The sequence below is a fragment of the Carassius auratus genome, chromosome 21 (genome assembly GCF_003368295.1).
Source record: "Carassius auratus strain Wakin chromosome 21, ASM336829v1, whole genome shotgun sequence".
In the NCBI taxonomy this organism is placed as follows: Eukaryota; Metazoa; Chordata; class Actinopteri; order Cypriniformes; family Cyprinidae; genus Carassius; species Carassius auratus.
Genome location: NC_039263.1, coordinates 3,552,280 through 3,559,590, shown reverse-complemented (window position 1 = coordinate 3,559,590; position 7,311 = coordinate 3,552,280).

Genomic DNA, 7,311 nt, shown 5'->3' with positions numbered 1-7,311 from the left:
ATTCTGCCCTTTTCTTGACAGCAGGTCTACCTATGCTAATTCATTTTATAAGTCCATTCTTTCTGGTGGACGGGAAATCCTTCCTGACCTTGTCACTGTAACGTTGACCTCTTGCTGAGTTGGTTCTGGAAGAACAGTAAGATGAGCTCGATTCCTTCTCAGTGTTCCCATCTCTGTTTCTACCTGATACGATCTCGGCGTTGCTGCTTCCCCCCGGACCGTTCCAGTAGTTTTCGATGTCCTGATCCACACTTTCTGTCCAGGTATGATGACTGGTAGATTTTTCGCTCTGTGTCTAGATCTGAATGTTTCCTGTTGTTTCTCTTTTAACATCCTATCTTTTCTTCTGAACACTTTCAGGTCAGGCAATCTTGGGGTGAGAGATTTAGGTGGAACTGGGACTGTTGACCTTATTCTTCTCCCCATCAAGAGTTCTGCAGGTGAGATCCCATGAGCTAATGGAGTCGATCTGTAGGCCAGAAGAGCTCTCTGAGGGTCTTGGTTCTTTCTCAGCATTTGTTTTACTGTACGCACCGCTCGCTCTGCCTCTCCATTGCTCTGGGGGTAACGTGGACTGCTTGTGACATTTTTGAAGTTATAGTCTCGGGAAAAATCTGCGAACTCACATGACGCAAACTGTGGACCGTTATCTGTCACCAGTGTTTCAGGGATTCCAAACCTGGCAAAGATGACCTTCAGCCTCTCCACTGTTGTTGCTGTTATGAGTTTTGGCAAGTTTGCAACGTCAATGTTTCTCGAGAAATAGTCAACCACCACCAGATAATGTCCTCCTTCCCATTGGAAGATATCAGCTGCGACTCGTTGCCAGGGTCTCGCTGGTAAAGGTGTTGGCATCAATTGCTCTGTTTTCTGCTGGGAATGCTGACAGCAGATGTCGCATCTCTCCACTAACTCTCTTACATCTCTTATAACACCTGGCCACCATATAGATTGCTGTGCCCTTGCAATGCACTTCATCATTCCTTGATGACCTTGATGAAGTCTTTCGAGCATCTCTCTCTGCATGGGTTTTGGAATCAGAATTCGTTCTCCTTTCAGTAGGATACCGTTTGCCACGTGAATATCTGCCCTATGAGACCAGTATGGCACGAGATGTTCCGACACCGTTTTCTGATGGTCTGGCCATCCTTTTTGTGTATACTGTCTTAGTTGTTGGCAGGTTAGATCCTCATTCTGCATTTCCTGAATCTGTTTCAGTTTTGTTTTTGTTGCAGGGATTTGTTGAACTATGAGATCCACAAAAACTCTGCACTCATCCTCCAATGTTTCGTTTTCTGTTGATTATTCAGGTCCCGATGGCGTTCTTGACAACGCATCTGCCGTGACCAGTTGTCTTCCTGGAACGTACATGATGTTGTACTTGTATCTGAGCAGCCTCAGTCTGAAACGAAGAATTCTTGGAGGTAAATCATCAATTCGTCTGTTGCCCAACAGTGATATTAGGGGTTTGTGGTCGGTATGTACTGTAAATTCCAATCCAAGCAAATATGCACTGAGTTGCTCACATGCCCATGTTGTCGCAAGAGCTTCTTTTTCGATTTGTGCATATCGTGTCTCTGTGGGGGTTAGACTCCTTGAGATATATACGACAGGCCTCCACTCACCATTTTTTTGTTTCTGCATGAGCACCCCGCCTAGACCATAAGATGAAGCGTCGGCTGAAACTATAGTCTCACTGTTCGGACTATACTGTGCTAGTATAGCTGGTGAGCTGAGTTCTTTCTTTACTTTTGCAAATGCCTCTTTCTGCTGTGCATCCCATGTCCAGGTGTTGTCATTTCTTAACAGGTCTCTCAGTGGCTTCGTGAGAGTCGGCAAATAAGGTTAACCATTCCCATGAAACGTCTCACACCTTCCACGTTCTCTGGCTCAGGCATGTTGAGGATGGCTTTAATCTTGTCCTCGTCTGCTTCGATCCCTTGAGCACTTATGGTATGGCCTAGGAACTTCACTCTATCAACAGCAAAGACACACTTATCATTCAGTGTTAGTCCTGCTTCTTCAAACTTCTTCAGCACCTCACACAGTCTCTCATTGTGATCTTTTTGATCTTTTCCAAACACTAGGACGTCGTCTGCATGACAAAGAGCTCCAGTCGTTCCTGCAATGATCTGAGAGATCCTGAGCTGGAAATTCTCCGGGGCCGAAGATATCCCAAAAGGAAGACGCCGAAAGCAGTATCTCCCAAGGGTGTAATGAATGTTGTTAGAGGCTCGGAGTCTTCATGCAAGGGTATTTGCCAGAACCCAGATGTGGCATCTAATTTGGAGAACACAGCTGCTCCCTCTAGCTGTGCTAAAGTCTCATCCACAGCTGGCAGTATGTGTCTTTCTCTGCACACATTCTCGTTCAACCGTGTGAGATCGACGCAAATCCTGATATTGCCATTCGGTTTTGGCACGACAACCATACCCGCGCACCAGGGAGTAGGCTCTTCGATTCGTCGAATGACTCCCATTTCTTCCATTCTGTGGAGTTCCAGTTTTACCTTCTCCACGAGCGGTAGCGGTACTCGTCGTGGGGGTTAATAGAGCATACGGGACGGCTCCTTCCGACAGTTTGATCTTGTAGCTGCCCTCTAATTTTCCAAGTCCCGAGAAAACTTTGGGGAACATTGCCTTGTACTGCTCTCCAGGTTTGTGTATGTTGGCTACCTGTTGCAGTAATTGTAAGCTTTGAATTGCAGGCAGTCCAAGCAGCGGCATCACTAGATCCGTTACCACATACTGTATATATCCTGCCAAATTCTCTTTTTGTCCTTCTGCAGGCATGCACTAAACGTACCCATCACTTTCAATGGAGTACTGTTAGGTCCCAGGATCTTCTTTTTGGAATCTTTGAGTTTCCCTTGCTTTTCAGCTGAATACAAAGATGCTGGAATAGCTGTGACTGCTGCACCTGTCTCTATTTTAAAGGTGATTGGTTCTTTATTCACCAGTATTTTCTGTTGCCACATATTCTCTTGTTTTTGGGTCTGGATTGTTCCCAAGAATGCAGACTCATCATATGAACTGTCAACGATCGCTTAGAGTCTTTGAACTGACCGACATACTGTAGCAAAATGTCCTTTTTTTCAGCATTTTCTGCATTCCGCTTCTCTAGCTGGACACAATTTCCATGGGTGTTGTGGACTTTTTCCGCATCGCTTGCAGGAATCCATCTGTTTTATTTTAGGAGTCGCATTGTAAAAACTTTGCGTTCTCTGCACTGTCCCCTCTGCTTTTTGTAATGTCATTTTTGCTGTAGATGTTCTCTTTGTTACGACTGCATCAACGTTAACTTCTTTTACTTCAGATTTTTCTCGTCTTATTATTGGCTGCTGACGTTTTATTTCCTCATTTTGTCTGACCTGAGTTATTGTTTTATCCAATGTCAAATTTGGATCTAGTTGCAGTCTCTCTGAGAGCTTTGCATCTCTTATGCCCACTACAATACGGTCTCTGATCATTTCCTCATGAAGGTCGCCATATCTGCAGTGTTCCGCGAGCTTATACACGTCCGTGATAAAACTCTCTGCTGATTCGCCAGGCTGTTGAAATCTGCTGTTGAATTTTGCTCTCTCATAAATAACATTATGTCTGCCGATAAAGTGCTCACTTAAAGCCTTCTTGACTTCTTCATAACTCTTTTTCTCTTCCTCGCTTAGGGGTAACGTATTTAATATATCGTCACTTTTCTCCCCCATAATGTAAAGAAGAGAGTTTACCTGGTAGGCGGAGGGTTTTTCTGCAAGGCCCGATGCTACTCTGAATTGTTCAAAGCGGCGCATCCACTGTGGCCATGAACTAGGTCGAAGTTGAAACTTCCCGGAGGTGTCAGTGGAAATATCTGATCCATATTTTGACTGTTCACTTACTCTTAATCTCGAGCGCACTGCTTCGATGATCGTTTTCTTTTCTTTTTTTTCACTGGCCCGTTCTCAATTGCACTTGAGCACTGTTTCAATTCCCTTTGTTCTTGCAGTCCGTGTGCAACATTGCATTCTTTTCTCCCTCAATTCCTTATTTCATTCTTTTCAGGTTGTGGGAACCACTTCTGACACCATGTAACAGATGGTTATATCTTAAACTCGGAGGCGAAACATTAGGACACGCAAACAGCTCTGTTATTGAACATCCATTTATTCCTCTTCTCTCATTACAACTCTATATCCTTTTTTCTCTCTGCCCTCTAGTGTTCTGTCGGTTACACTACAATCATGGCTTTTGAGCGGGCGAAGCATAATAATTGCTCAATAATTGGATGTAGAAATGAACATCCCAGCCTTTTTTTAGTTCCTTCATCCAAGCCCCAGAAGAATCAGTGGATTCATTTTATTTTCTCTGGAAATAAAACTTGGGTCAGTACCAACTCTCTTTGGCTCAAATAACGTTGCACACCTCGAACAAGTCAACTAATGACATGTAAGTGTGTTGCTTTACTGTTTATGGTTACCTAGCTTGTTACACGTAGAATGTGGCTGTAACATTAGCTATGCAGCTAATGTTATGCAGTTACTTGCGCTAATGTAAAAGTAGACCGCATCAAGTATGTGTGTGAATTCACACACTGTAACGCGAGTGTTGTACACTTCTTTGTTATTTGGACTGGGGTCTACAGACAGGAGGACCGCCAGCCCAGTGCCACAGCACAAGGTGGTCACCAGCCCAGCGCCACGATGCAAGATGGCCGCCAGTCCAGCGCCACAACACAAGGTGGTCGCCAGCCCAGCGTCACGATGCAAGATGGCCGCCAGCCCAGCGCCACTGCACAAGGTGGTCACCAGCCCAGCGCCACGATGCAAGATGGCCGCCAGCCCAGCGCCACAGCACAAGGTGGTCGCCAGCCCAGCGCCACGATGCAAGATGGCCGCCAGCCCAGCGCCACAGCACAAGGTGGTCGCCAGCCCAGCGCCATGATGCAATATGGTCGCCAGCCCAGTGCCACAGCACAAGGTGGTCGCCGACCAGCGCCACAGCACAAGATGGCCACAAACCCATCGCCACTGCCCAAGAGGGCCGCCGGCCCAGCGCCACTGCCCAAGATGGCCGCCGGCCCAGCGCCACGGCCCAAGAAGGCTGCTTGTCCAGCGCCTCTGCACAGGATGACAGTGACTGTTGACCCTCCAGAGTCCAGTCAGGTTCCCGTTGACCTTCCAGAGTCGAGTCAGGTTCCTGTTGACCTTCCAGAGTTGAGTCAGGTTCCCGTTGACCTTCCAGAGTCGAGTCAGGTTCCCGTTGACCTTCCAGAGTCAAGTCAGGTTCCCGTGGACCCTCCAGAGTCGAGTCAGGTTCCCGTGGACCCTCCAGAGTCGAGTCAGATTCTCTTTGACCCTCCAGAGTTGAGTCAGGTTCCCGTTGACCCTCCAGAGTCAAGTCAGGTTCCTGTTGACCTTCCAGAGTCGAGTCAAGTCACTGTTGACCTCCTGGAGTCAGGGCTAGACACTGTTGACCTTCCAGAGTCAGGGCTAGTCACCGTTGACCTTCCAGATTCAGGGCTAGTCACCATTGACATTCCAGAGTCAGGGCTAGTCACCGTTGACACTCCAGAGTCAAGTCAAGTCACCGGTGATCTTCATGGGCAAAGTCAAGTCACCAATGATCTTCATGAACAAATGCAAATCACCAATGATCTTAATGAGCAGAGTCAGGTCACCAATGATCTTCATGAGCAGAGTCAAGTCACCATTGATATTCATGGACAAAGGCAAGTCACCAATAATCTTCATGAGCATAGTCAGGTCACCAATTATCTTCATGAGCAGAGTCAAGTCATCATTGATCTTCCTGAATCCAGTCTAAACTCTGCTGAATTACCAGAGCCTCTCAACATCTCTGCTGAGCTACCAGAGCCTCTCAACGTCTCTGCTGAACTACCAGAGCCTCTCAACGTCTCTGCTGAACCACCAGAGCCTCTCAACGTCTCTGCTGAACCACCAGAGCCTCTCAACGTCTCTGCTGAACCACCAGAGCCTCTCCACGCCCCTGCTGAACCACCAGAGCCTCTCCATGCCTCTGCTGAACCACCAGAGCCTCTCCACGCCTCTGCTGAACTACCAGAGCCTCTCAACGCCTCTGCTGAACTACCAGAGCCTCTTTAACATCTCTGCTGAACTACCAGAGTCTCTCCTTGTCTCGACCGCATGGATGTGGTGGTCTTCTGCGCCGCCCTGGTGGGCTTCTGTCTCGACCGCACGGATGTGCTGGTCTTCTGCGCCGCCCTGGTGGGCTTCTGTCTCGACCGCACGGATGTGGTGGTCTTCTGCGCCGCCCTGGTGGGCTTCTGTCTCGACCGCAGGGCTCCAATTCCACCTTGCTCCCCTCTGGATTCCTGCCCTGTCGGTTCGGCCCTGGTGACTGAACGTTATGTCCTTCCTGGACTTGTGTTTTGTTGTTGTTTTGTGTTTTTTTTGTTTTTGCATCTCTTCTCTCTGTTTCCATCTATGGACCTGGCCCTCCGTCCCTCCCCCTGATCCTCTGCCGGTCCACTTCCCTCCTGGGCTCCTTGTCTTTGTTTTTCTCTCTGTTTCCCTCTATGGACCTGGCCCTCCGTCCCTCCCCCTGATCCTCCACCGGTCCACCTCCCTTCTGGGTTCCTTTTTTTGTTTTTGCACTTCTTATCTCTGTTTCCCCATATTACCTGGCCCTCCGTCCCTCCCACTGGTCCTCCGCTGCTCCACCTCCCTCTTGGTCTCTGTGTTCCCTGGTCTCTTCTTGGGTTCGGGTGGAGCGTCTGGTACCTGCTCCGTGGAGGAGGGGGTAATGTCACGCTGTCTGGTCTCTGTTTCCCTGAGTCTCCACTAGTGGTCTCACTTCCCCATAGGCACCTCACTGTGGGCACTACAATTCCCACAAAGCCTTGTCCCTTCATCACAGTAATTGCATTCCTGTTAATTGCACTCAGGTGTCTTCACTTGTTAGTCATTATCCTCCCTATATTAACCAGTCCTTTTCTATTTGTCTGCATGGAGTCCTTTCCTTCCATCACCCGGTTTCCTCGCATTCCGAGTTTCTAGGTTCTATTCCTGTTTCCGTTCCTGTTCTCATTCCTGTTCCTATTCCTATTCCTTTTCCTGTTTATTTGTTTTCTTGTTTGGATGGATTTTTGGTTTTGACCCCTTCTTGTTGATTTCTCTTTGGATTACCCATTAAAACCCTACTGCGATTGGATCTCTCGTCTCCTGCATTTTACTGGGTCTCCGATCGTAACAGAAGCTCATTCTGGGACTGGCTTGTAGTGACTACAATTCTGCACCGAGGCTGAATTTTTTGAAAAAGGTTTCAGATACAGTACTAGGGACCACTAAGGCCT